Here is a 9,395-nt window from a genome sequence, read left to right as displayed (position 1 = left end):
CCTGTTAAGTTTGTAGCTGTAAAGTCTGATATTGATAAATCAGAAGCTAAAGAGAAATTAAATTCTGGCAAACCAAAACAGGATAAGCCAACTGAAGTTAACATAGGCTTAATGACTAAGAAGCAGCTTAAGCACATGCTGAAAGATGTTAAGAATGTAAACAAGGTCAAGCCACCTAGGAAAAATAGGAATGGAAAGGAAGGTGTGAATAAAAGCAATGATTATAATCCTGTTCCTAATGCTCCTAGAAAGAAATGTTATAACTGTGGAAATTCTAACCATCTGGCTTCTTTTTGCAGGAAGAATAAGAACATAAACTCCTTACCTTCAAAGTCAGGAGTTAAGAGTCAGTCTGTTAGATATAGGCCACAAAATCCTTGTTTTCATTGTGATAGTTTATGGCATTCTATTTATACTTGTAAGGAATATCATAGTTTATACTATGATTATTATCAAATAAAACCTTCTTTAAAGAAAGTTAGCATTGTTCCTTCTAGTGTAAATTCTGATGCAAAGTCTGATATTGTAAATTCTGATAAGAAAATTGTTAACATAAACTCTGATGCTAAATCCCCTGCAAATGTTAACAAACTTAATAAGGCCAAAGGATCCAAGCAAGTCTGGGTCCTTAAAACTAATCATTAGTGGTCTTCGTGATTGCAGGGCAACATGAAAAACATCCTAGTTCTGGACAGTGGATGTTCAGGATATATGACTGGAAATAAAACCCTGCTATCAGACTTTGTGGATAAAGCTGGCCCAGGTGTTTCTTATGGAGATGGCAACATTGGAAAAACTCTGGGATATGGCAATATCAATCTTGGGAATGTCATCATTGAAAAAGTAGCTCTTGTCTCAAGACTTAAACACAATTTGCTGAGTGTTAGTCAAATCTGTGACAGAGGTTATCATGTGGATTTCTTTGAAGAACACTGTGAAGTTGTAAGCAAATTTACAGGCAAAGTTGTTCTGAAAGGATACAGGCATGGTAACATTTATGAAGCCAAGCTTTCAACAAGTTCTGATGGTTCTGCAATCTGTCTGTTAAGTAGAGCATCAATTGAAGAAAGCTGGAATTGGCACAAGAAACTCTTTAATTTAAATTTCAACAATATAAATGAACTAGTGAAGAAAGATCTTGTGAGAGGTCTGCCAAAATCAGTACTTGCTCCTGATGGCCTTTGTGATCCATGTCAAAAGGCAAAACAAAGAAAATCTTCATTCAAGAGCAAGACTGAATAATCAATTCTTGAGCCTTATCACCTACTACATGTTGATCTATTTGGTCCAGTGAATGTCATGTCTATTGCAAAGAAGAAATATGATATGGTCATAGTGCATGAGTTCACCAGATACACATGGGTGTATTTCTTGCACACAAAAAGTGAAGCTGCATCTATCTTAATTGATCATGTCAAACAACTGGATAAATTGGTCAAAGACTCTGTGAAAATCATAAGAAGTGATAGTGGCACTGAGTTCAAGAATTTGATTATGGAAGAGTTCTGCAAAAACCATGGAATAAAGCAGGAATTCTCTGCTCCTGGAACTCCACAGCAAAATAGAGTTGTTGAAAGAAAGAATAGAACACTTATTGAAGCTGCACGAACTATGCTTGATGAAGCAAAGTTACCAACCTATTTTTGGGCTGAAGATGTGCAGACTGCTTATTTTACTCAGAATGCAACACTTATCAACAAGCATGGAAAGACACCATATGAGATGGTGAAGAAAAAGAAGTCAAATCTGAAGTATTTTCATGTATTTGGATGCAAGTGTTTTGTTCTTAAGACTCATCCTGAACAACTATCCAAATTTGATCTAAAAGCTGATGAAGGAATTTTTGTTGGATATCCACTTTCCACAAAAGCCTTCAGATACTTCAAACTCTGATGGATTAAACTCTGATGTTATTGAAACTATGGTGACTACACCAAAGGAAAATGCACCTGTGCAGGGGGAGCATACTGAAGATCCAACCACATCTCAAGAAGTATCAGAATCTACAACAGGCTCTTCAAGTTCTGATTCATCAAGTTCTGATTCATCAAGTTCTGATGGGCCAAGTTCTGATAATTCTGGAAACTCATGTTCTGATATTTCTGGAAACTCAAATTCTGAAGGATCTAACTCAGAGAGCATAATTTCAGGGGGAGCATCAGAAAATGTTGATGGAGACAACATGGATCATGGGGGAGCATCCAGTTCTAGAGATAACCTTCCATCTGCAAGGAAGTGGACTAAAGCATGTACACCTGACTTAATTATTGGAAATCCTGATGCAGGTGTCAGAACTAGAACAACTACATCAAATGAATGTCTCTATAATTTTTTTTTCTCAGACTGAACCAAAGAAAGTGGAAGAAGCTCTTCAAGATGCTGATTGGATGCAAGCAATGCAGGAAGAGTTAAATGAATTTGAAAGAAATAAAGTCTGGACCCTAGTGCCAAGACCAAAGAACAGATCTGTTATTGGTACAAAGTGGGTGTTCAGAAACAAAACTGATAGTGATGTCATAATTACAAGGAATAAAGCAAGGTTGGTTGCAAAAGGATACTCTTAACAGGAGGGAATTGATTATGATGAAACATTTGCACCAGTTGCTAGATTGGAAGCCATAAGGATATTTTTGGCTTATGTTGCTCACAAAAAGGTTACAGTCTTTCAAATGGATATGAAAAGTGCTTTTCTTAATAGAGAATTGGAAGAGTAAGTATATGTTGAACAACCTCCAGGTTTTGTAGATTCAAAATTACCTCATCATGTCTACAGACTAGATAAAACACTTTATGGCCTTAAGCAAGCTCCAAGAGCATGGTATGAGACATTAGCTCAGTTTCTTCTGGAAAGTGGATTTAACAGAGGGACAATTGACAAAACTTTATTCTATCTCAACCATGGAAAGGACTTACTTTTGGTGCAGATATATGTTGATGATATCATTTTTGGTTCTACAAATGACAGACTTTGTAAGAAGTTTTCGAAGCTAATGCAGTCAAGATATCAAATGAGTATAATGGGAGAACTTTGCTATTTTATGGGCCTTCAAGTCAAGTAGAATGAAGAAGGGACTTTTATTTGTCAATCTAAGTACACCAGAAATTTGTTGAAGAAGTTTGGAATGCAAGATTGTTCAAGTGCATCCACTCCTATAGCCACTGCAACAAAATTGGATGAAGATACTGGTAAATCAGTAGATATTACTGATTACATAGGTATGATTGGCTCACTACTCTATCTAAGTGTAAGTAGACCTGATATCATGTCTACTACCTGTCTTTGTACAAGATTTCAATCAGATCCAAGAGAACCTCACTTAACAGCTGTGAAAAGAATTTTCAAGTACCTTAAGGGTATAGCTGATCTGGGATTGTGGTATCCTAGAGAATCAGACTTTAAGCTAATAGGTTACTCAGATGCAGATTTTGCAGGATGCAAAATTGACAGGAAAAACACAAGTGGAAGCTGCCAATTTCTTGGAGGCAGATTTCTTGGTTTAGCAAGAAACAGAAGTCAATTTCCACAACAACTGTAGAAGCAGAATACATTGCTGCAGGAAGCTGTTGTGCACAGATTCTTTGAATGAAGAATCAGTTACTGAATTATGGGTTAGAATTTTCTAAAATCCCTATTTATTGTGATAATCAAAGTGTTATTGCTATGACAGTTAATCAAGTTCAACACTCAATGACAAAGCAAATCAGCATTAGGTACCACTTCATAAGGGAACATGTGGATGAAGGTACAGTGGAATTGCATTTTGTTCCAACAGATCAATAACTAGAAGATATCTTCACAAAACCACTGTGTGAAGCTACTTTTACAAGAAACTATTTTCGAATAAAACGTAACTATCAAATATGATGTTGTACGTGAGTTTATCATACAGTCATTTTCATACTGTACATTATTATGTTGGGCGTTATAGCTCACTCTTGCTTTCTTTTAAATGACACAACACAACAGATAACCAGTATGCCGGTGTGGGACTTAGTCGCTTGCAGTCATGGGGAGGATCCCTGGCAGCTTTGTCTCAGGTGTGCTAGAGTATCAGATAGATATAAGATATCAGTCGTAATTATTGTAACTTCATGTAGAGGTTATAAATAATTGTTTGAGATCCTGTAAAGTACATTTGAGTGTAATAAAAGAAGATTACATTTTGTACGTCATTTCTAAGGCTATAACTTGTGTGTGCGAGTATGAGACTGGGGTCTATTGGATTATTGAATCAATATCAGGTTACACATGAGTGAAGGATGGCGTGACGACCCAGATTCCTGACCCTAGATTTGGGGGCGTTACAGAAATGTTATCAGGGCCTTAAGTTATAGTACTCAGAAACGAGAGTGTTAGGAGTCTGTCTAGATGCGAGATTTCTTAAGAGCTCATATAGAGTTCATCATTGGACTACCGGATGTAGCCTCAATGTGTAGGTTATGATAAGTGTATATTTGAGGTATTAAGGTATGACTAATGAGACCATTGGAGATTATCAGAATGATGAGGTGAAAATTAGAATCATATTTGATTTGGCAAGGATATGGATATAGAACTTGGAGCTGAGTCTCCAGAGCATTTGGGGTAAAGATGATATTACCAACACCATATGTAAATTTTGATAACAAGAGCCTTGTTACCTGTAGTCCTGTGTAGGTTGCCCAAGAAGGGGCATCACATGTGAGAACCATAAAGTCTAATTATTAATATACAATTGAGGTTATTGACCCAGACTAGTTGAAGGTGTCATTTTACCAATGAGAAGGTGAATATCGTATTAATAACGAATTCAGCAGAGATAGTGTCTGATATACCCTTGAGGATTTTTATTTCCATTAAGGAAGATTTGAATATGATATACAAATGTCATTGTAAGACAAGTACACTACATAATATTATTAGTGCACTTAACATGTAAGAAAACGATGGTTTAGATTAAAAATTAAGAGCATCGAGAATCGATGGCATGCCTATAATTATGAAATTGGAAAGAAAAATGGTGTAAGCTTTATTGATAGTTGGATAAATATTGATGACAGCTGTGAAAATAGATCCAAACATCAAAGACCTCAACTTCAAGCATCACATTTAAAGGCATTTCATCCTTTCTAGTAAGATTCAACTCTTTGGCAACGATCACACCTTAAACGAACTGATGTGCATCCTTAAACAACGTAGGCCAGAAAAACCTGCTTGAAGAATACGAGCTGCTGTCTTTTTACCACCATAATGTCCACCATAAACTGTGGAATGGCAGTCTCGTAATACCCCCTCCGTCTCACAGAATGAGATACATCTCCTGATGATCTGGTCAACTCCTTATCTAAACAAATATGGTTCATCCCACATGTACCACTTCACCTCATGCAGAAACTTCTTCTTTTGAGCCGCATTCATATTAGGAGGCATTACATTGCTAACAAGATAGTTCACAATGTCTTCGAGCCATGGTTCTTCCTTCTGAACTGCGAACAACTGCTCATCCGGAAAAGATTCATTGATCAATGTCTTATCATGTGAAGTAGAATCGGGATTCTCCAATCTAGAGAGATGGTCAGCTACTTGATTCTCAGTACCTTTTCGATCCTTGATCTCTAACTCAAATTCCTGTAGCAAGAGCACCCAACGAATAAGTCTAGGCTTCGAATCCTTCTTTGAGACCAGATATCAAATGACAGCGTGATCAGTGAATACTGTCACCTTTGTCCCAAGCAGATAAGATCAAAATTTTTCGAAACCAAAGACTATAGCCAAGAGCTCCTTCTCAGTAGTAGTGTAGTTCATTTGAGCTCCATTAAGCGTCTTACTAGCATATTAGACCACATGAAAAAGATTATTCTTGCGCTGCCGAAGAACTGCTCCCACTGCATAATCACTCGCATCGCACATCATCTCAAAAGATTCTGTCCAATAAGGTGCGGTAATAACTGGTACAGTTATTGAACTCTTCTTGAGAGTCTCAAATGCCGCCAAGCATTCATAATCAAATTTGAAAGGCACATCTTTCTCGAGCAAGTTGCACAATGGCTTAGATATCTTAGAGAAGTCCTTGATGAAACGCCGATAAAAACCCGCATGACCAAGAAAACTACAGATTCCTTTCACCGAAATAGGTGGCGGAAGATTTTCAATGACTCCCACCTTGGCTTTATCCACCTCAAGGCCTTTGCTAGAGACTTTATGCCCAAGAATGATGCCTTGTTGCACCATGAAGTGACATTTTTCCCAATTGAGCACCAAATTAGTTTCCACACACCTTTTAAGCACCGAACGAAGATTATTCAAATATTCATCAAACGAATGTCCAAAGACGGAGAAGTCGTCCATGAACACTTCGACATTATTTCCAATCATATTAGAGAATATAACCATTATGCATCTCTGAAAAGTGTCAGGTGCACCACATAAGCCAAACGAAACTCTGTAAAAAGCAAACGTGCCAAATGGATAAGTGAAAGTAGTATTTTCTTGATCTTCTGGTGCAATGCAAATCTGATTATAACCCGAATAGCCATCCAGAAGACAATAATACTCATGACCAGCCAACCTGTCAAGCATCTGATCAATAATTGGAAGAGGGAAGTGATCCTTCCTTGTGGCTTTGTTCAACTTTCTGTAGTCCATGCATACCCTCCATCCTGTGACTATTCGAGTGGGGATGAGCTCGTTCTTCTCATTTGCTACCACAGTAATACCTCATTTCTTAGGTACACATTGCACGGGGCTCACCCAGGAACTGTCAGAAATAGGATATATGATTCCTGCATCCAGCCACTTTAGAATTTCTTTCTTTACCACTTCTTTCATGATAAGATTAAGTCTTCGCTGTTGCTCAACAGTCGGGTTGCTACCTTCCTCTAGCAGAATTTTATGCATACAATACGAAGGGATGATCCCTTTTATATCTGCTATAGTCCATCTGATGGCCGATTTGAATTTTCTCAAGATCCTCAAGAGCTTGTCCTCATCACTACCTGAAAGGTCAGATGCAATAATAACAGGCAAAATAGATGCATCACCTAAGAAAACATACCTCAGGTGTTCAGGAAATGGTTTGAGCTCCAAAGTAGGTGCCTCCTCAATAGATCATTTGAGCTTTCCCTCAACATTCTTGAGATCAGTAGTACCAAGAGATTCAAATGGCATGTCTAACTTTCGCCTCCAAGGAGAAGCATTTAGATATTGCAATTGCTCATTGCCTTCCTCATCTTCACTGTCAAATTCCCCCACTAAGGCTTTTTCTAAGACATCAGACCTTAGCACACGATCAAGTTCTGAAGTTACCGCAGAATCAATCAAATCCACCTTGAAGCACTCCTCATCTTCTGTAGGGAATTTCATCGTATTGAATACATTGAATAGCACATCCTGATCTTGCACCCTCATAGTAAGTTCACCTTTTTGCACATCTATCAAGGTACGGCCTGTAGCCAAGAAAGGTCTTCCCAAGATTATGGGAATCCTCTTATCTTCCTCGAAATCTAGAATGACAAAGTCTGCAGGAAAGATGAGCTTATCCACTTTTACTAACACGTCCTCCACGATGCCTCGTGGGTATATAATAGAATGATCAGCCAATTGTAGAGACATGTAAGTAGGTTTTGGATCAGGCAAATTCAACTTTTTGAAGTTAGACAACGACATTAGATTGATGCTTTCTCTCAAATCGCAAAGGCACTTGTCGAATAACAACTTTCCAATGGTGCAAGGAATGGTGAAACTACCTGGATCTTTAAGCTTTGGAGGTAATTTTGTTGCAGCACAACACTGCACTCTTCCGTTAGAGCAACGGTATCAAGATCATCCAGTTTCACCTTCCTTGAAAGAATACCCTTCATGAATTTCGCATAACTAGGCATTTGCTCCAGAGCCTCAGCAAAGGGTATGTTGATGTGAAGTTTCTTGAACACCTCAAGAAACTTACCAAATTGCTTATCCAGCTTTTGTTTTTGCAATCTCTTAGGAAAAGGTGGTGGAGGATAGAGCTGTTTCTCCCCTGTATTACCCTCAGGCAGAGTGTGTTCAACAGTAGTGTTCCCTGGTTCCGCCTCTTTCTTCTTTTGCTTCTCTTCTTCATCTACAACTTCAGCTACTCCATCTTTTGCTTTTCCAGCATCAACAACTTTTCCAGACCTTAAGGTAATAGCTTTGACTTGCTCTTTAGCTTCCTTCATGCCTGGCACTTCAATATCACTGGGAAGTGTGCCAGGTTGACGATTGAGCACATCAATGGCTATTTGACCGATTTGATTCTCCAAGGTCTTGATAGAAACAGCCTGACTTTTGCACAACAGCTTTAGCTCCTCAAAATCAGCACTAAAAGGTGGAGCAGAACCTCCTTGTTGAGGATATGATTGCCTTTGAGCATATTGCTGAGGTTGCGTGAATCCAGGTGGATTAAACTGTTTACTTACACCTTGCTGATATGGTTGTTGAACAATATTCTGAGTATTGCTCCAGCTAAAATTGGGATGATTTCTGTTATTAGGATGATAAGTAGCTGGCACAGGCTGCTGCGGTCGCTGATAATTGTTCACATACTGAACAGATTCATTAACAAGATAACACTGATCCGTAGCATGAGAGCCTGCACAAAGCTCACAGACCATAGCTATCTGATTGACTCCATAGTTGGCTAAAGAATCGACCTTCATAGACAGCGCTTGAAGCTGCGCTATAATAGCTGTAGCTGCATCAACTTCCAGAATACCTGCTACCTTCCCAGGCATCATCCTTTGAGTTGGGGTTTGATGCTCGTTTGCAGCCATAGTTTCAATAAGATTATATGCTTCGGTATAGCTTTTGGCCCACAAGGCGCCTCCAGCTGCTGCATCGAGCATGGGCCGAGATTGGGCCCCCAAATCATTATAGAACCCAGTGATCACCATCTAGTCAGGCATACCATGATGTGGACACTTTCTCAATATCTCCTTATAGCGCTCCCAAGCTTCGCACATCGATTCTGTTGGTTGCTGCGCAAACTGAGTAAGAGCACTCCTCATAGCTGCAGTCTTGGCCATTGGATAAAACTACACCAGAAACTTTTGCGCAAGATCTTCCCAAGTAGTGATCGACCCAGCTGGTTCAGAATGTAACCAGTCCTTAGCTTTATCCCTCAGAGAGAATGGGAAAAGCATCAGCTTGATAGCCTCATCAGTAACACCATTATATTTGAAAGTACTACAGATCTCGACAAAATTCCTGATATGCATGTTGGGATATTTCGTCGCAGCACCTCGGAAAGAAACAGAATTCTGCACCATCTGAATAGTGCCCTGCTTGATTTCAAAAGTATTAGCCTGAATAGCCGGATGAAGGATGCTTGACTGAATGTCATCAATTTTAGGCCAAGAAAAGTCCATAAGAGCTGGATCTGCTGGAACTATACGATCAC

The 9,395-nt window shown here is 38.8% G+C and overlaps 1 non-coding gene across 1 annotated transcript; it reads left to right on the top strand.

Annotated features, from left to right (window-relative positions):
- Positions 1-8,899: 8,899 nt before the first annotated feature.
- Positions 8,900-9,006, top strand: LOC141662671 (small nucleolar RNA R71). Its single transcript, XR_012550773.1, has one exon. It is a non-coding gene; the product is annotated as a small nucleolar RNA R71 (small nucleolar RNA).
- Positions 9,007-9,395: the final 389 nt, after the last annotated feature.

This window comes from Apium graveolens, chromosome 5, assembly GCF_009905375.1.
Source record: "Apium graveolens cultivar Ventura chromosome 5, ASM990537v1, whole genome shotgun sequence".
In the NCBI taxonomy this organism is placed as follows: Eukaryota; Viridiplantae; Streptophyta; class Magnoliopsida; order Apiales; family Apiaceae; genus Apium; species Apium graveolens.
Note: the sequence above shows the minus strand (reverse complement) of the source record. Positions and strands in the feature narration are given on the sequence as shown.